Source organism: Electrona antarctica (genome assembly GCF_951216825.1).
Source record: "Electrona antarctica genome assembly, chromosome: 12".
Lineage (NCBI taxonomy): Eukaryota > Metazoa > Chordata > Actinopteri > Myctophiformes > Myctophidae > Electrona > Electrona antarctica.
The window spans coordinates 16,075,458-16,097,248 of NC_136793.1; the positions used below are offsets into that span (position 1 = coordinate 16,075,458).

General features: G+C 45.1%; 1 protein-coding gene across 1 annotated transcript in view; it reads right to left on the minus strand.

Moving 5' to 3' along the window:
* The window catches only part of lzts1 (leucine zipper, putative tumor suppressor 1), a 44,545-nt gene extending 28,040 nt beyond the window's left edge, over window positions 1-16,505 (minus strand). Inside the window, exons 1-2 of the mRNA XM_079515564.1 lie at window positions 16,193-16,505; window positions 1,090-1,155 (exon numbers count right to left, since the gene is read on the minus strand). The gene's annotated coding sequence lies outside the window, so the exon portion shown is untranslated. The remainder of the gene's footprint in view (window positions 1-1,089; window positions 1,156-16,192) is intronic.
* Between the last annotated feature and the right edge of the window lie 5,286 nt (window positions 16,506-21,791).

Below are 21,791 nucleotides of genomic sequence, written 5' to 3' on the forward strand. Positions count from 1 at the left end.
TTACTTTTTGAGAAGGTGTTGAATGGAAGACGACTGAACAACAAGCCGTAGCGAGTTCTCATCCTTCAAAAGGCGGAGAGGAGAGACGGTGGCGGCGAGCCATGGGCCTGATAGATGTGTCATCAGTGGAAGGGAATTAACATGAGCGGCTGCAGACAGATAGCAAATCATCGTCACCGTCTGGTGGGAAACCTCGTATGTCCAAAGCCACTACATTTCAGGAAGTGACAAAATGAACCTGTGTGTGTGTTTACAAAAAAAGAACGCAGGGAAAGTTTGAGCGGTGCGCACCAAGGCATGTCGAATTCATGCTACTCGTATGACGGTGTCGCACTAGGGATAACAGCAGATCTGCAAGTTAAAAAATGCATCACGGATGCCAAGAGTTGTGAGCTTGCAGATGGTCTATTTTCGGGGGGTCGCACCACACCGTTGTGCCTTGAAGTCTAAAAAATATAAACAGCCACCGTTAAGAGACACTCCAGCACAGACACGGAGGCTGAGGAAGAATGGAACCATGGAGAAAATGTTTATCCTTTATGTTTGTTGTGAATATGCTATGGTGGCGGTGGGAGAGAAGAGAACGGTGTGGGCACAAACTAATTTCATATTGCAAAGGGAGCCTTCATAAGCATAAAAGCCGGCACGCCGACAGCATTTGGAAATCATCCAACTCAGCCAGACCCCAAACATCAAAACCACAACAAAGCTTTTGATTCGGGGATGAAGAAAATAAGAAATGCAAAAGAATAAATAATATATACAATCTGCACAGCTGCACAGCTTCTGAAAGCTGTGAATAATGGCACATAATGTGGCTTAAATTAGTACCTGGGTGCAAAGTGCAAAGCACTGCAATTCCACATGGCACTGGTTGTAAACAGTGCTCCCCCTGACGTGAGTCGTGACGATGACAGCCCCCGGCTTGGAGGAGGCTCGTCTGGGTGGTCGGCCACGTAAAGAAAACCTATAGCACTCTCTCTCTCTCTCTCTCTCATTCTCTCTCTGGCAACCAACCGTCGCTCCTGGATATTAGCATTCTATACTGACATGAGGTGTAGGGCGATAAAACAATAGGATTTTACTTACTGTCTGGGGCCAAACTAATCGCCCATCTCTAGCAAGGCTGCTGCAGCAGAGCAATCCATCCAGTTCCTGGGGACAAGGCAGCAAGACACATATACGTGTGTGTGTGTCTGAGGGAGCATGTCCCTGACTGAACCAGGTTCTAGTGAAAACATAACACTATCACACACACCAGCCAGGAGGGTCTTGTGTTGTCTGTCTGTTTGTTGGAGGTGGAGGGGGTGGGGTCTTCCAAAGCCTGCCTTTCTAGTCAGCGGGAAACCTGGCTGGCTTTGCATTATAACCGACATCATGTAAATTTATGTATGTGTGCGCTTGCATGTGTGTGTGTGTGTGTGTGTGTGTGTGTGTGTGTGTGCGTGTGTGTGTGTGTGTGTGTGTGTGTGCGTGTGTGTGCGTGTATACGTGTGTGTGTGCACGTGCGCATGCGTGCGTACGTGTGTGTGCTTAGGGAACGTTCTGGGACGTCTGGGACCCACACGCCCCAAGGGAGTCAGTGTGTACAACATGTGCTCCCCATAGAAGCGGCACACGCCGCTCAAGTGATTAACTCCTCGGCCTTCACAAAGGATCCGTAACACCCCCCTACCCTCCCCTCCCCTCCCGTGTCCCCTCAGCCCCCCCCCTCCCATCCTCCCTCTGCTCGCCCCGTTATCGCCCCCGCCCCGCACGCACACCCGCCCGCCTCTCCATCGACTAACTGTGTAATAACCATTCATCCTTTCCCTCCCCTTTTCCTATCACCCTCCCCTCTATCAATCCTTCCCCCCCCCCCGCCGTCCCTCCCTCTCTCCCCCTCTATCCATCCCCTGCTCCCCACCACCCCCTTTGCACCCTGCCCCCCACCCCTCTCTCTCTGAACAAACAACACTTTGGCTTGAAGGGAGCGAGAGTAAGCGAGAGAGTGTGAGGGAGTGAATGAGTGAGTGAGTGAGGGAGGGAGTGAAAAAAAGGGCTGCTTGCCTCTCTCTCGTTTCTCTCTTTGTCTGTTGAAGTGTGCCACTTCTTTTGTGTGTGGACTCTTGTCGTGCCAGTTGATGTATTCTCCCCGAACGAACGGGCCAAGGACCAGATTTGAGTGTTAAATAAATGGCTACTCCTCACAATAAGAGGGACTGGAGTGTAGTGCTGCGGTTTTATAGTGATTTGCCGCCATGTCTCTCGGCATTTGTTCACGCACGCACGCACGCACGCACACACGCACACACGCACACACGTTCATATTAGCCTATTTGTGAGGACATAACACTTTTTAGGACAGCATTGAATATTTGCTGAAAAATAAGTGAAAGGATTGCCCAAGAGTAGCATCTACAAGCAAGCTCACAAAGCGTCAGAGTTTTCGGTGTGAAATCGCCACTTGAAATAGGGAAAACTCTAACCCCCCATGCAACCCCCTAAACATAACCTCCTCTAGAGGCCTTGCACAACCTGAATCTAACTCTAACCCCCCATGCAACCCCCTAAACATAACCTCCTCTAGAGGCCTTGCACAACCTGAATCTAACTCTAACCCCCCATGCAACCCCCTAAACATAACCTCCTCTAGAGGCCTTGCACAACCTGAATCTGTTTCTTAACCCTAAACATAACCTCCTCTAGAGGCCTTGCAAACCTGTTTCTTATTGTGATCTTATCTAGAGATATATTATTTTCAATGAGAAAACGATGATAAAAGGAAATTAACACGAGAGACACTTACTTTTCAGGATTCAAATTCAAAAGTAGCAGATCTACAAGCTCAACTATACTATACTTTGTGGGGACATTTTGCACTCACAAGTGTAGTACAATTCAAGCACACACGCATACGCACGCAGGCAGGGACGCACGCACGCAGCACGCTCAAACACACACTCACAGACAGACACAGACACAGCCAGAGTCCCGATTATCCAGCCGCCTGGAGACTTGGAGCCCACCCCCGAACGCCATTGTTGACAAAACAGAAATATAAATCCTTCATTTTGTTTTTGTATTAGATAAAGGTATTTCTCCTCCATGAGTCAAACTCCATGACAGAAAAATAGCTCTGAGGGGATGTTTTTAGAGACGGAGTGCACTATTGATCCACCAAGGATATGGTTACAAACAGCATAGCCCGATATAGAATACAATCTGTCCTCCTGGAAAGTCAACTCGGAGCGAGCGGTGCGTGGGAATCAAATCAACGACGGCCGTTCTTCTGATATTAAGGAGCAATGATAATATTATCCTCTGACCTTGCCTGCGTGCCGGGATCAATCAGAGTTGCATTATAGTTTACATTACACCATAATGCGAGTTAAAGTTGTTTCCTCACAAAGTGCTTTCAAAAAAGTCGATCGGACCCTTCATAATACCCCCCCCACTGAAACCATATCTCTCCCCTGATCTGTCACACAGACCCAGTGGTACAAAGTCATACGTACTTACTGTACTCAAGTACTGTGTAGCCTACTTAAGTACGGGTTTGAGGTTATTATTTTGCTTATTTCAGTATCTCCAATTTTCAACACTTTTACTTCTACTCCATTAGAAAACTTGAGTTACTAGTTACTTTGTAGGTTTTGATTATTATTACAAAACACAGTAACCACTAAATAGAACGTGTGAGTACTTCTTGCACCACTGCACAGATGTCAGTGTTAATCAGAGTGTAATTGACACTGATGACTTTACTGTCATCATGCATGGACCCTCTCAAGGTTGAAGGTTCTAGGATCTTAGTAAAGTCAAATGTATCTTTGTTTGGGGATTTTGGACATTGCAGCAGCATAGAGACTGATACACAACAACAGTAATATACAGTAATATGCCAATACTTTTGTAGCCTACTTTTAGTAAAGTAAAGTAAAGTAAATTTTGATTTCCAGATTTTTACTTGTAAGAGTATTTCTACACGGCGCTTTTGTTACATTTTTCCCACCACTGAACAGGGTTGAGTACTTTGGGTCATATTATAGCCTTTCCAGAGTCTTCCCATTGTTCCCCAATTATAGTCAGTTCCAACTTGGCCCGTGTGAGAACAATCAACGAGCCAGGATCAGTCAGCCCGTTGAATTCACATGCCGGGGACAATCTGTCAGCTTAATTGGGGAAAGCATGTTGAAAGTGTGAGCTGAGAGTTGAATGTAACTTGTGTTATGCTTCATCCATGGACGTTTTAATAAGCAGTTAAAAAATGATCTGACCCCGAAAAGCTTTTGAGGGGACAACATGATTTAAGACCTTTGGTGAGACTAGTGGGGCCTGAGAGGGTCTCTGGAGGAGAGAGTTTTAGCGTGTGCATGTGTGTGTGTGTGTGTGTGTGCGCACGTGTGTGTGTGCGCACGCGTGCGTGCGTGTGTGTGTGTGTGTCAGGGGTGTCAGCTGGTCCTCTTTGGAAGAGGGCTTTGTGTCATACAGGTCAGCTGAGACTGAAAAGGGCACACGCGCTGCAACCCCTACGCCCCCCCTGCAACCCCCCCGGATTATATTCAGATACGAACGCACGCATGCACACATGCACAATTCGCACAAACACACGCACGCACGGCACGTGTCTGTACTTACTTATATTTTATGAATGCCATTTCTACCACTTTTTGCCATTATTAATCCTATAGCCCTACAACTGAACATAGCAAGCTCACAACACATTGCGTTGTGAGCTTGTAGATTAGCCATTTTCGGTGCATGATACTGGTGCGTAAGTATAAATGTGGCATAATTCCAACTACTCTAAACCTCCGGCCCTCTCTGGCATTTTCAGCTGCTGAAAAAGTCATTCAAGCGTTCAGCTTACAGTATCGATTACAGTATCCTCAATGGCACCACCTCCAAAGTCCTAAATAAACTCCAATATGTAAATATGTAAAAAACAAAAACAAAATATCTTGTGAGGAAAAGGAAATATGTCCTCAACTTTGTCCTCTATTTCTCAAAATCTACTATACGTGTTATTGGCACCACTTGAACCCCAGCATCCATATTCTGAGGGGAACATTAGCAAAAAAGAAATAGGGCGATCTACAAGCTCACAATGACAAATTGTGAGGTTGTAGATCGGCTATTTTTGCAGAATACATTCGGTGGCGGTGCAGTGGGAAAAAAGTGGTCCAAGTACAGTTGCAATTTCAAAGAGCAGAAGGTTATAGGATCCACAAATTACAATTAATTTGTTAAACAAATATAACGGGGTTAACGGGGTTGACAGTTCATGTTCACTTAAGGATACACATGGCACCTCCTCCTCCACACAGACAAACTGCCTATAACAGCCGAAACAGAACAGTATTTGGCAAGTTGTTTGGCTTTGCTTTTTGTCATGCCAGCTATTCTTAGGCCACCCATGGTTAGTTTATGCACATGGCCCAGGCTTTCCGAATATCAGTATGGCAAATCTACAGCGATTCCCCAGGTTTGTTATACTTCCAAGTAATGGTTGATACTTAGAATGTTTATCTTGGAATGCCTGGTCCATGTACAAATCAAAGACACAGCCCACCTCCAGAATCAGGACCTCCTTGTGACTGGTGTCAACAAAGACAACATCAGGTGTATTTGGGATGTTAGCAACGACACACACACACACACACACACACACACACACACACACACACACACACACACACACACACACACACACACACACACACACACACACACACACACACACACACACACACACACACACACTTAGAGCATGGCCAATCCATTAGCACAGCCATTGGACGGCAGCAGCAAAGTGACTTCAAGAAGTGGATTTATAGTTCTTGCTTCACACTGACCATGAAATTGGGTGCCGTTGTCACTGTAACATTACGCAACCTTAAGGCACACACGCCACGGAGCCAGATGGCACCTCTAATTCACAATGTCGCTATGCTAATGTCTAACGTGTGTGTGTGTGTGTGTGTGTGTGTGTGTGTGTGTGTGTGTGTGTGTGTGTGTGTGTGTGTGTGTGTAATATATCAAGTTTATTGTGTCTGCCTTTTTCATCTTTTGCCACGGGTCAAATGTAAGCCAAGTATTGTTTGTTGTTCATATCTTACATAATGTTAAACATTGCCGTTACAAAAAGACCACCTGTTCCGGCGCCACAGAGACTCCTCCCCCTACTAGAAGTCGGGTTTATGGCTAATCTTACAAGACAGATTCAACAAACAGCAAGCAGAATATTTCAGTACCACTGCTTTAAACATTGTAGAAATATCCACATAAGTGGCCTGGGCCGGTTTAGCGGTCCAGGCACCTTGGCTGGTAATCCAGCATTACAGTGTGTTGTGGGTCCCGACGAATTTTGATGTATGTCTTCCCCCCCATCTCTCTCCCCGTTTCCTGTCGACTTATCTATCTATCTATCTATCTATCTATCTATCTATCTATCTATCTATCTATCTATCTATCTATCTATCTATCTATCAAGGCCAAAAAGCCAAAAAGCCAAAAAGCTAAAAGCAAAGAAAAATATTATAAATAAAGTTCCTGTTTCTACAAGAAAAAGGAGGTGGCGCCCCCCAGATTGAGTTCACGTGATGATTTTGCGATAGATTAAACCAATTAATTTTACACCACAGGATACATTTCTCAATGCAAACAAATTTGCATTGAGAAAAAAAAGGGTTTATTGCACCCAGAGGGGAAATTATTTTCTACGATCAGTAAATCAGGCCTGATTTTGAACAACAATCCCGATACCCTGCATGCAACAACGAGCACTTTTACTTTTGGCACTTGAAGTATAGCCTGTTTTGATGCCAATACCTTTGAAGCCTAAGCACAAGGAGGTTCCACCACGCCTCAAGCCTATTTTAGGCTGGACGGTGCATCTCAGGAGCAGGACTGCTATGGAGTAGAAAGAAGGCACTGGAGCAGACTCAGACAGTTAAAGCCTTTATTTAGCAGGGTGCAAGTAAAAAAAAGACAATGTTTCGATCTTCATCAGGTCATATGAAGCCTACTTTTACTCCAGTAAAAATTGGAATACAGGAGTTTCACTTGTGACAGAGCATTTCTACATTGTGGTTTTGGTACGTAGAAATCTGAGTACTCAAATTTGATTGAGGATACAGCCCTTGTTGAGATGCATCAGTTAGTTTTTGAGGGGTCCTCAACTTACTTCTTGCATCACTGTCAAAACTGGCTTGTGTGTGCATGTGAGTGTATGCACGCGCGCACGCGCGTGTGTGTGTGTGTGCATGTTTGTGCGTGTGTGTGCGTACCACCACATGACAGCCACAAGAAAAGTACATTTTCAGAGTGTTGTTGTGAATTATTGAAAGGTTTTTCTGTGTCTTCCTCTGGTTGTCTGAGATCTGTCTTCACACACACACACGTGCGCGCACGCACGCACGCACGCACGCACGCACGCACGCACGCACGCACGCACGCACGCACGCACGCACGCACGCACGCACGCACACACACACACACACACACACACACACACACACACACACACACACATGGTCCTCAATGTCAAGTAAGTAAGTAAGTAAGTAAGTAAGTAAGTAAGTAAGTAAGTAAGTAAGTAAGAGAAATCTCACAATGTGCTTTACAGAGAATAAAAACAAAACAACATATTAAAACAGAACAGAAAAGGTCTATACAAATTTAACTCAAACAGGAGAGCAAACAGCAAAAGTAGTACATGATAGGGGCACTCATTTATGAAGAAATGTAATAAATATAGAAGTTAACATATGGAGATAAGAGGTCTCTGCCCGACAGCGACAACATTCTAGTATACTTGTGGGCATTTGGTCCTCTCACAAGTACACAAACAGAAACACGCACGCACACACGCACGCACGCACGCACGCACGCACGCACGCAGAGACATCACATCACATCTTCACTGTCTGCAGTCACAGTGGCTGTGTGGTGACGGTGAGTAATGTGCTCCCTGTCTGAGCTGCCATCAGTGTGGATGAAGTGTGGTCCACACACCGCCATCTATCTTTCTGCTTTCAGCTGCCACGTCTATCTGACCACACACACGTGCACGAGCGAGCTCGAGCAGACTCACAGCCACGCGCGCACGCACGCACGCACGCACGCACGCACGCACGCACGCACGCACGCACGCACGCACGCACGCACACACACAAAACAAACATGGCATGGGCGCGCATTCACACGGAAGCTCTTTCTTTCTTTCCTTCTTTCTTTCTCTATCTATCTATCTCTGTCACACACGCACACACGCACGCACGCACACACACACACACACACACACACACACACACACACACACACACACACACACACACACACACACACACACACACACACACACACACACACACACACACACACACACACACACACACACACGCACGCGCACAATGGCATCCAATAGCAGCTAATTGGGTAATCCATTTAGTGCATTGTAGAGGAGATTGAGCATGAATGGGGCTTCCGTGCTTAAGCAGGGAGTAGCAGACACTCATTACTGGCCCAGCCACAGTGAGGAGATGGAATACCCAGTCCAGGCACTCAGACTCAGCCACGCACACAAAGACTGATACTTACAAAAGACAGCCAGAGAAAGAGAGGAGATATTCATATATATACCGTTGCCGTCCGGCAGAAACCTTCTATCTCCATATTTCAACTTTCTCTTTTGTGAATGATTACAGTGAATGATTACAGTATGACTATACCTTGGTCATCATACTACAGTGTCACACAAAATAAGTGCACAATTAGCCACAACACGTCGTATCTGCTATAAAAGAAAATATCACACTTGTGTGAAGTGAGGGACGCAGCGAGGGCAATATCAGCTAGATGATGTCTTACACTGTCCTTTACTGTCCCTAACAAACATTTAGTCCATAGACTTGGCTGGCAAAACAATTACACCATAACTGCCCTAAACAAACATTAAAGTCCATAGACTTCCATGTCCTGAAAAAGTTTCCACCCGACAGTGGATGGAAGACAGGGAGAGAGAGAGAGAGAGAGAGAGAGAGAGATAGAGAGAGAGAGAGAGAGAGAGAGAGAGAGAGAGAGAGAGAGAGAGATTCACAATCTGAATAAGCGACTCTTCGTTGTGGTGGTGGTCGTGCGAGCCAATCAGTAGCGAGTCAATGGTCCCCTCTGTTCTGGGTCTGAAAGCTTTTTCTCCGCCGGCGGTGAAGGGCAAGGTTGGATCAGTGTTGCCATGTCTGCTTATCATAAGCCACTTTGGGCTTGTTTTTCTGTAAAGTTGCTTGGTAAATATTGGTCGTTGGGGGGTTGCGGTTTTGGGGCTTGTTTGTGGGCTTGTTTGTGTCGGTTGCTCATTTGAGTTTGTGTTGATAAAATATTTAAAAAGAAATATTCAAAATGTTTCACGATTTTTCAATGTTTCTTTTTGAGGGGCGCTAAGCACAGCTTTGTGTGTATGTGTGTCTGTCTGTTTGAGCACGGAATATGCTCAGCTGGTCTGAGCACGGAATGTGATATGATTATGTATGATGATATCTGCTATTTTCAAATATCCGATGCATATAGGTTTCTAAAGTGCTCACGTGGCCCATACGTACAGTCGCTTGTCTTGGGCTAGTTTTCATATACCTGGTTGCTTATTTCTCTCGCAATATCTGGCATAACATAGTCAGTGAGAGTGGTGGTGGTGTGCGGTGGGTGGCTGGTACGGTGGGTGGGTGGTGACGGGGAGAAGACATATAATAGACATTAATTAAATGTCAGCCTTCTGGAGTCAGTCCTTCGATAAGAGGCTGCAGCTGTTAGAGTAGAAAATTCGATTGTCGCGGGGGGATCCTATTCTCGGTAGCTAAATGAGAGACGCCGAGGTCGACAAAACAATCAGCCTCCCTCCTCGCCGCGTCCCTAGATAAGGAGCGACGGCGGTGGTCGCTCGGTCGGCGTGCGAAGAAGTACACCGATTTTGTTTTTACTCAAGTAAAAGTATAGCAATATTAAACATTATCGTGTCACACTCTGCCCCTGCGCTGTCTGCCTCTGCCCCTGCACTGTGCCCTTGGCCCTGTGGTGAGTGACTTTGCCCAGTGTGTATTCCTCCAGCCCATCCCCTCTCCTCCTGGGTCTCTGATTCCTAGAGTGGACTCACCTGCGGGTGTCGGCCGTGCCTAGTTGGCTAACGAGCCACAGAGACTATTTAAGACTGCCTGCATGACAGCTCTCTGCGCTGGATCATTGTATTGTTGGAGGTTATTCTGGGTTTCCTGAATTGTCCTGTATTTCACCTCTGTTTGCATTATCATTTAAGTAAAGTCTTCGTTGAAAGTACCTCCTTGGTTTCCGGCCTTATACTTTGATATTGAGTCCTGCATTTGGATCCAAAACACATCCCAGGTCCTCACATAATCGTCACTGTCGGGCAGAAACCGCTTTTATTCATTTTTTTATTTATTTTTTTATTAACGCCCCTATAGTTGATAGTGGCCTTGTGGTTAGAGTGTCCGCCCTGAGACTGGGAGGTCGGGGGTTCAATCCCCGGCCGGGTCATACCAAAGACTCTAAAAAATGGGACCCAGTGCCTCCCTGCTTGACACTCAGCATCAAGGGTTGGATTGGTTGGATTGTCCCTGCGACATACTAGCGTCATGTCCAGGGGGTGTACTTGTACATCAAGCTGCCTCACGCTACAGAAACAGGAGATAGGCTCCTGCCCTATGGGCCTCATGGCTCGGCAAGGCTACTTACTACTACTATAGTTGATAATACTACAGCGTCACACAAAAGTAAATCGACTAACCTGCAATCGGCAAATCGACTTGTGGATCTGCTAATCTGCTACTGTGTAATTGACAGAAAATAAGGAATTTTAGGCGGTGTACGACTCCTTTCAGTACAATACTTGGGTAAATGGACTTAGTTACTTTCCCATCACTGGTCCTTGGTGTGTGTGTGTGTGTGTGTGTGTGTGTGTGTGTGTGTGTGTGTGTGTGTGTGTGTGTGTGTGTGGGGGGTCATCCTCAGCTTTAGTGGAGTCCTTTGCATATGGCATCAGCAGCGTGCGTATTGGCGAAAACTTCTTTTTAATGGGGCTTAAATGGAAGCCTTTATAACCGCCGTGATGAGAACGCAAAGTGATGCTCGTGAATGCATAGAGCACCCGAGGTTAAACGTCCGAATCCTCCTTTACGGGGCCTTTATTGAGCTGTATCCCCCCATTTCAGATGGATTATGGGCTGTCCAATATGGCTGAGCTCCCTTTTCTGTAATGTCTCTCGCTAATAAAGTACCTTGGCGTCTGGCCAAAAAAGGTTTTAAAGACGTGCGCGCCGTGTGTGTGTGGCGCGCCCGCACGCGTTCCTTTCCGTTAAGATACGAGCAGAATCAGCCCAACCATGCAGCTCAGTAATCATCAAATATTTACTTCCGCGGGCTTTTATCCCCGACTCCGTCTAAAACACAGACAAAGTGAAAATGCACAGGTTTAGAAGCAGGTGTATTTTTGGAGGTTATTATGCAATGTCGCCCGCCCCGTTACCCTTGGAATGCTTTGCTTCCTCTTTTTTAGGATTGGGGCCGTTAGGCGTTAGGCTTTGTATGCACAACACGAAGATCTCATAAAAAATCATTTAACGGTGGACTTTGACGGGTTGTTATGAAGACATGGTTAGTCATTATACCTCCAAATGTCTCTTACGGTATGAGGGACTTGTTATGTTCCCTATATGCTTCAGTCTTAGTCATCCAGCCACCCACCTTCACAGTGGGTGCATGGCTGGATGACTAAGACTGAAACATGTACCTTTACAAGTGTGTGACTTCTACTTCATCGACTGCAGTTGCCTACGTTTTCTATTAAGCTGTGTAACTGGTTCACGTTTAGACGCATGTCCGCCCCAGAGTTATGCCCGACACAGTTATGTTTTATGAGGCTGGGACGAGACACAAACGTGTCAATGCCACAATGCACAAATTGGAACTCACTGAAACAACACACACACACACACACACACACACACACACACACACACACACACACACACACACACACACACACACACACACACACACACACACACACACACACACACACACACACACACACACACACACACACTTTGACCATGTCTGCTTATTATAACTAAGCGTCCTTGAGCTTGTTTTTCTCTAAAGTTGCATTGTATTTGGGCTTGTATTTGGGCTTGTATTTGGGCTTGTTTCCTAATGTTGTTTAAACCAGTGGTTCTCAAACATGTCAAGGACTCCACCCCACCAAAATTAATGTGACATGTTGTGAGCTTGTAGATCTTATAGGTTTAAAGTGCTCATAAAATAGGACTCTTTTGTCTCTATGTTTTCATAGACCTGGTTGCTCATTCCTCTCGCATAACCTGGCAACAGTGACAGTTGATGCGCGGGACTAGTTGTCGAGGGACGACATGCTGTACATGAGACATCCTGACACTCCAGCGGTGCTGAGGCTCAGGGTTGAGACATCCTGACACTCCAGCGGTGCTGAGGCCCAGGGTTGAGCCATTCATTCAGAGAGTGCTGTGTGTGCTGTACATAAGCCAGCGGTTAGTCTAGTCTGTGCAGGGGAGAAGAATGAGGGGTTTTCCCCGGCACCGGGGCCCACTGACCCGGCAAGCTGAAAACTCTGTGATAAGCCTGTCATTTTGGAGCAAAACCATCCTCCTAATCTCTCGTAGCCACGTGTGTGTGTGCATGTAAATGTGTGTGTGCGCGTGCGTGTGCATGTTTGTGCGTACGTGCGGTTATAAAGTGGGAGAAGACACACAATGAGCTCAGTTACAAGAGGTGTATATATCACTGCGAGTGTGCGGCTGGAAGCAGATATGTCCTGTAGAACCATTTCCCGTGTGCAGTGCCAACACAAATGGCCGCTGACCCTGCGATGCTGCTAAATTGGTCATTTAAAGTAACCTCTTTATTGATCCTCTCAACGGGGAGCACTAGAGGTGCCATAACTTAAAAAAAGAAAAGAAAAAGAAATAAAGAATCAAAGCCAATATTTATACACATACGCATGCACCGTGACGCCACGCCACGCACACGCACGCACACGCACACGCACACGCACACGCACACACACACACACACACACACACACACACACACACACACACACCGCCATCGATTTCGACAGTCGATCCGCATCCTATGTGTTAATGGGCTTTTAAGGGTCGGGGGTGGGGCGTCTAATGGGAGGTTAGAGACAAAGTAACGACTAGGCAGAATCTGAGCGATATGCCAGACTCTGGTCTGGTTTGGAGGGTCCCAGACCACTGACCCACCCGTATTGATATGCCAGACTCTGGTCTGGTTTGGAGGGTCCCAGACCACTGACCCACCCGTATTCTTGCCAATAAGTGCAATATTTCATAATCAATTTGAAGAAATTTGATTAAGGTTTTTCTTTGAGAACATATTTAACTTAAAAGTAAACATATAAAAATAATAAGCACACACCTTTTAAATACATAAACTGATCTTTATTTTATTTAACCACTTATGCCTTATTAAAACATCTATTTAAAAAATCGCTGATCCACAAGCTACAACGTATTGTGAGCAGATCTGCTCACAATATTTTGTAATTTTTTTGTAATTTTTTGTAATTTTTTGTAAATGTTTGAAAACTTTCTTTAAACGTTTGACTATATTATAATGACAACACCACCAGGTTGAAAGTGGTTAAAATTCTGAAAAACATCGGCTTGCACGACTATCGATTCTGATGTAAAATGTGTGGCGATCAACATCCCGCAGTCTGAACATCTGATGAGTCTGACTTCAGCCAGAGATGCTGCAGAGCCCTGCAGTGAGTGAGAGGATGCTGTGCAGGGCCTCTATCTGGGACAGTTATTTTGGGAAGCAGGGAGTTATACTTCGGTCTTTAACAGGCCGTTGACAGCTCCAATACAGCAGTTACATTAACACAACGGCACAATGAGCGAGGGAAGGCGGGGGGGGGAACAAACCACACATTTGATGACCCGTGCAGTCAGTCAGCAGCACTACCTTTTAGATCTGTTTGGTTTCTGCCACAGTAAGACGAGAGCACTGTCACGTCTGTCATGTCATGTCTTTTACGTTGATCTGCCACATGGCGACTGCTTTGGAGGCCTCTGTGCTGTGCTGTACTTGCTGATTTATACGTGGTTGCTTACGAGCCATGTCTAGAGGTTGGGATCCTTTAGGAATTTTACGATATATATATATATATATATATATATATATATATATATGGCGTCTTTGGGTTGTCTTTGGGCCGGTGAAGACCACAAATGCCAGGGCCGATTTTCTGTGCCTGGTCCAGGGACCGCCTGGGTTACTTGAGGGGGTTCCAAATGGACGCTTACTTGGCCGGTACAGTACTAGCCTCCATTAGGCTTCCATTTGGTTCCATTTGTACACTCGCAGGGTTATGGTGGTCCTTGGCATTTACAAGTTTGAGAACCACCGGGATGTATATTATATACAGTAGCAGACGTGAAGTCCACATAACCAGGTCTGACAGTGGGATAAAAACGGGAAACGGTAAAATGTGATGGAACCCATTCCGTCTTCTGGTTCCACCGGTTCTGGATCATAGTATGGTATAAATCATAGTCAAATATAATGACCCTCAGGTTGCACCACAAGTGCAACACGGCGAACCAGTCCACTTTGCACAACATGGGCTGAACGTGCCTCAACAAGTGACTTCTATTTACCCACCTCTTCCAGGTGGCATCTTGTAAATTAGGACATGGCTATTCACAGTCTATTGTGCAGGTCTCGACACGTATGCTACTGTACACAGGTGGGGCAGGCAAACCATGCCGTGTCCATGACCTTTACTGTTACTGAATGTAGGCTACGCCACATATTACCAGTAGTGGAAAAATACTACAATGTTTTACTTAAGCCAAAGTATCAATACGGCAATGTAGAAATGTACTTGAGTAGAAAGTATATTTAAAGTAATAGTACTCATTACAGAAAGATGTCCTGTTTCACAAGTTCAAAATATATAAACATCATTTGAAAATAGCCAAACTACAAGCTCATTGTGCGCTTGTAGATCTGCTATATTTTCATAGGGCTGAAGTGGTTAATGTATATGTTCTGTGTGTGATCTAAATCTGCAAAGTAACTAGTTTAAGCTGTCAAACGCAGTTGAGACGAATAACAGTCTAAGTCCATAATTTATTCTGACCCCCGAACCCCACCCCCCGAAAAGGCCTAGGTGTCCTGACCCCGTATCCATATACCGGTATACATCATGGATAATAGCGTGGACTTAGACTGTTATTCGTCTCAATTGTAGTGGCGTAAAAGTATAATATTTTCCTCTGAGATGAGTAGAAGTAAAAGTGCAAAAAGATACCTCAAAACAGTACTTGAGTAAATTATTCAAGTACTTAGTTACTTTAGGCCACTCGCCACTGCATAATACATCTGTGACTAATCGCTGTGTGGAGCACACATCTGTGATTATGGATGGGGGCACTTTTAATACATAAAATTTATTAGAATATAAACAGTCGCTGTTTTTCAGTTACTGTTTATTTTTGCCCAAATTGCTATGGTCGGGGTGTCATATAATATTTAGCACATGGCTCACTGTTATTTCCATGCAGCGATAACAGTACTTTTGCCTTGTGTTCGCCAGCTGCGGCGCTCAGAGTAAAGGCGTTGATTGGCGGTGTGTGTTTTGAGGAGAGACACTTTAATTATACGCCGCCATATCCCTCTTGAGGCTGGGACGAGACACAAAGTTTGACGTTGACATATTATGGATAAAAAGTTTACAGTTACTGCATAAACAGACTGTAAAATGTCAAAATGTCCAACTTTTGGAGAGGAAAATTAACTCAAATAACGAAACATTACACCCTCCTCCCACAGGTGTTTTTTTATATACTTCTGAACTCAATCAATGCCACATATTGCACACATTTGGAACTCACTGAAACAACACACACACACGCACACACACACACACAAAACTGTGCCAACTGCCAAGTAAACGCTCCACTTCTCCTGTGGTGTCTCTCTCTCAGTCTCTCTCTCTTTAAGTTAAGTTGGAGAGAGACCAGAGCACTGACTGAGTGAGCGTTGAGTGGAGTTCTATAGGATCACTTTGCTCCCTGTCAGATCCAGTCAGCCATCTGAAACATTGCATCCAGTTTAGCTGGAGGTGACTTACCTCCATTACTGGCTGGCTGGCTGGCTGGCTTGCTTCTTCCACGGCTCCTGCTGCTCCTGCTGCCACAAACCGCTGCTTTCCTTCCCCCAGAGCTGTCTGGCTGTCAGGGCTACTGTATGTGTAAAGCAGTGCTATCTATGCAAGCTAGGTACAGCTAGCATCAGCTAGCTGCTGGAGTACTGGAGAGAGAGAGATGACATGTACACACAGTATACAGAGAGGCAGAGCTTGTTTGGGGTTCTTTGTTGTTGTTGTTGTTGTTGTTAGTTTCTTGGTAATGCCTCTCTCTCTCCTTCCATCCACCTCTCTCTCTCATCCCTCTCTCTTTGTCTCTCTTGTTCTTCCTGTGTGATGATCTCTCCGTCCCATCTCCCATGAACTGAGAGCACTGACACATTCCTACATAAACACTCTTAGTCTCTCCCCTCCCTCCCTCTCCTTACAGTATACCCTTGTTGCCTCTCTCTCTTTCTCTCTGTCCCACTCCCTCCCACTCCTCTCTCGCTCACTCTTTTACTCTGAGAATAACTGCCCTACCTCCCCCATCCATCCCTCTCTCTCTCTCTCTCTCTCTCTCTCTCTCTCTCTCTCTCTCTCTTTTCACATGTATTTCTCTGTCATCATCCCACTCTTTCTCTCTTTTTTGTTTTTGTTGCTGTCATGGCGTCATCCACTGTTCTCTTCAACCATTACTCTCTACCTGCCTCTGCTCTCTCTCTCTCTCTCTCTGTGTTCTTTTCTTGGCATTGCGCCTGAAGGATTCTGTTATCCATCTCAGCTCACTCCACTGCATCTCTGTACGCCCGCATGGCCACACGCACACACTCACACACGTGAGCGCGCACACGCAAGTGTGTTTGCTACTGCAAGGGGCAAATGTCTCCAAGTATGGTAGAATTGGAGGAAATAGACATTGTGACAATTTGTGAGGACTATTTTCTTACTAAGTGTCACGTGCGTGCGTGCGTGCGCGTGTGTGTCTCCATTGTGTTCTTATTTTCTCCCCCCCCATAACGTGTATGTTTCTGTGTCAGAACCTCGCGGCCGTTGTTTGCGTTCGTTTCCAACGTTCTGTTTGTGGTTCAATCATTGTGTTTTGTTGTGGCTTCGCTGCTGCTGCAGTTTAACATTAGCTATGAGCTGTCTGTTTGCCACGCACCCCCCACCTTGGCTGCACTGTTTCACCCGCGTTTAGTTTGAAGTTTTATCGAGTGACGACTGTGACGTTTGAACATTGTAAACGTGTCAAATAACCATAGTATGCGCCGTGTCAGGTGATGAGCTCTTCCCCGGGGGTGTGATCTGCTCTGCTGCTTTGCTCTGCACTGTCTGCAGCCTGCGTGGCTGGCAGGGATATTTGCCGTTGCTTGCTGTCTCATTGGACAGAGCCAGCCAATCAGGACGTCGCTACTATGATGGGCAACCAATCACGAGTCGCTACTATGTTGACTAGGTCGTCTACATTTCATGAGCTTTCATTAGTCAGGTTTGTTTCACCTGACAAAAACAACAGCTGATGGGCCTGTTTTTATGAATGAAATAGCTGGGGCTGGTCGGTAAGGGGTTAAACGCTGAGAGAGGCTGAGAGCAGAGGGGAGGAGTAATGATCATTTGTCCAATCACCTTGATACCTGTGATTTGTCACAATTCGTGTTCATTTTCCCCATAGACTTTTCAAAAAGCATTTATTCAAAAACGTTCTTGTTGTGACAAAACATAACAATAAACAAACAAATAATTAGTAAGAAGAAAAAAAGGCAGGGTACAACACTTTTTGTTTTGTTTTTCTTCTTAGTAATTATTTGATCGGTAGGGTCACAAGAAACCCCTATAAAAATTGCTCAATATTGACAGCCGCCAGCCGGTCAGCAAGTGGATTCATCAATGTATGTATAGACAATATTTTGGGCCAATAAAAAAGACTATACCAAATTTCCCACTTTTAACAAAAGAAGCCTGTCGGCTGCCTGACTATATGGGGAAATGAATGGGTCCTCGTCGTTCTGAAGGGGGGCGGGACTGCGACGCTCTTGATGTCAATAACCATTAAAAAAATAAAATAAAATAAAGCGCGAGTGGATGAAAGTTGACACGAAAAGGTAGTGCTATCCTAGCATCATGATGGACCAGCTAGAGCTAGTTCAAGCCCAAACATAAACTCTCTATAGTCATGTCTCAAGATGGTTCTGTCCCATATTTCATATTCCATCTTAATTGTCTATAATTGTCTTTCAAAGTTTGCAGGATTGGCCCGTTTGGAACATAAAGCATCAAATCATGAACGCAGCATGCAATTTACGTGAGATCTTTCCCGCACTTTCCTACTACTGTAGGCTGAGGAATAAATCCCACTCTTTTCACATTGGCCTGTTATAGCGATATATAGAATTGTGTGGCCAGTCACCTGTAATGTTAGCCTATACCTATATAGAATACTGAATTACTCACCTTCAGGCCTTCACCCCACACCTCAATTCAGCTTTATGTAGGCCTAGACTTTGACTATTTAGAAATAGCATGTGAGCTTGTAGATCTGCTATTTTCAAAAGCTGTGTTTCTATTGAAGGCTATGCATTTGAAAACTTGTGAAATGGGACAAAAAACATTGTCCCGTCTCAGGCATATTTTATATAGAATAATATAATAACTGTGTTGAAACTAATAACAGGGTTGTGATTTATTTTACTCAAGATGGCCACTACTCCCATGCAGCCTTGAGTCGGTCGGACCCACGGTTGTCCAGAACCGCCACAAAAGGCCTCTGCCCAGGCTGTGGCACAGGGCCCCTGCCCAGGCTCTGGACAGGGCCCAAATGAACCAATTGATCATACCTGATCACCCCTAGATCTCCATATGGAGCTGGCCTGTTCTGACATCACAATTATGTTCTGACATCTGCATGGACTCCATCCTGACAAAGAACTCCATATATGGGCATAAAAGGGACACGGTTTTCACATCTATTTATTCACAAACTAAACATGACATCATTAGGTGTGTTTTTATAGGGCCATTTAAAAATACTTTACACTTTTGAGGGTGAGTTGGAAAAGGGGTGAGTTATCCATAGCCCTATATGGTGACAATAGCAGTTCTCTCAAGTGGCTGTGCATGTCCAAGCGTGTGTGTGTGCGTGCGTGCGTGCAAGTGTGCACGGCGGCACGAGCGTGCACTTGTTTATGGAGAAGGTGGGGGGCCTAAAAAATATACTTGCACTGGGGCCCATCACCAGGTCCGTACGCCACTGTGTAGGCCTACCCATCTAAAGAGAACACAAGTTTCATCCATTACCTGCATGTGAGTATGTCATCTTCATATTTTAACATTTATTTCCCGTAAATGAACTACACCAAAGTATCGAAAGTAGCAGATCCTCAAGGTCAACACGATCAACACGCTCAAATGCTCTTCACGTAACAGTTTTGGACATGTGAGGTTTCCATCCCACAAAGACCATATGAAAGGCTTTAGCAGAATGCTAATGGAGGCGGATTTGTAATTGAAATTTCCAGTGAGCGCTCAGTCAACAGGACCGTACACCGTATGTGTCGGTCGTCTTCACCTTACCGTAACAACACAGCACGGCACACCTCATCATCTGTGAACGTGACATTTACAGTCTCTGAACGACTCCAAAAGAACATTGTGTTTGAGTAAACAGACCTTACAGTGTTCTGAGTGTTGGAAAGGTTACTCATATATTACCTATTACTAGTTACTTAAAAATAGATTCATATTATTACTTTACATTATGGGTAACATTGATAGTCATTTATTCATTCATTTATTCGTGTTGGGTGTACGTCTGTAATCCACGTAACTGGAGAACCTACATCCCAACCCTGCAGCCCACAGTACCACCAAGGCTTGTGAAAACGCACGCATGCACGCACGCACGCACGCACGCACGCACGCACGCACGCACGCACGCACGCACGCACGCACGCACACATACACACACGCACACATACACACACGCACACATACATACATACTGTACATACATACACAGGCAGATTCTCGCTTTACTTATCCCTGTCGAGCAGAAAACGTGTATCTCCATTCTTCATCTTTTTGTGTTTTGTTTTTCATAAATGAACAGCCTAGTTTTTTGTATTGTCGTCGAATGAACCAAATACAGCTTCCTTTTTTTACACAATCGTCTCCTTCGTGTGGAAACCTCCTATGTCCAGAACTGTTATTTTTCAGGATTAAAATTCAAAAACAGCAAAAGTATGAGATCTACGAAGGACGCGACGTGAACATGAATCTGCTAATGTTGATGCTTCTGACGCTGTGGTATGATCAAGTAGGGCGTTCATTTACGAATTAAAAAATACAAATAAATAAGTTAGGCCTAGAATATTTTTGTCCATAGCCTACAAGGTTTTTTGCCCGATCGCGGCATGTGGTGTAACAGATGAAGTAGAGGTTACATGTCTGTCTGTCTGTCTGTCTGTCTGTCTGTCTGTCTGTCTGTCTGTCTGTCTGTCTGTCTGTCTGTCTGTCTGTCTGTCTGTCTGTCTGTCTGTCTGTCTGTCTGTCTGTGTCTGTCTGTGTCTGTCTGTGTCTCCTCTCGTTACGTCTGTCTCGTTTCATGTCTGTTTTCTCTTTATCTCCCCTCCCTCTCTTCCTCGCTTTCTCTCTCTGTTCTCATTGCATTGTCACCGTTGAATCCTAATAATGTCATAACAGTGTATTCATATTAATTCCTCCCCACACACATTTGTGTTTAGTGTTGTCTGTTGTGTATGCAGTGTTGTGTTTTGTTTACTTTCGTAGTTATTCTTATGTAATGTTTAATATATTCATAGATAGATCTATCTATCTATCTATCTATCTATCTATCTATCTATCTATCTATCTATCTATCTATCTATCTATCTATCTATCTATCTATCTATCTATCTATCTATCTAGCACCACCCAAGCACCCTTTAATAAGGCTGTTGTTACACAGTGTTTTCACTGCTATAACATTATTTCAAACTGAGTAGCCTACTAATCAAGTTCAAGTTTTATTGGAACACATCGAATTGACCCTTAAGGGTCCATTTAATTACATTTGTACCTTCTCAGAGTAACAAATGTACTCTCTCTCTATCTCTGTCACGGCCGCCTCATCACAAATTAGCGCCGCTAATTCATATTCTCTGCCTTTTGACACTCGTGTATCATGAGAATGAAGTTTCAAATTACTTCAGTCGGTGAGTGAAGGAGGGGGGGAAAGGCGGAAACTGCACTAAACAAAATGTTCCTTTTTGCTGTCTAGGCACGTTTGTCCGCTGAGATAATGATTGTTGCAGTCAGACTCCCTCCGGTGCTCACTGGCGTGCCAATTTCTTTGGAAATGATATTCTGTGCTTATAGTGGGGATAATGATATGTAATCAGAGGGCCAGGAACACAGCCCGACTGATCGCCTTCACTCTCTGCAGGGGTCGGAGACGAGTGAACGAGAGAGAGAGAGAGAGAGAGAGAGAGAGAGAGAGAGACTGTGTGTGTGTGTGTGTGTGTGTGTGTGTGTGTGTGTGTGTGTGTGTGTGTGTGCGTGTGTGTGTGTGTGTGTGTGTGTATGTGCACGCATGCGTGCGTGCACG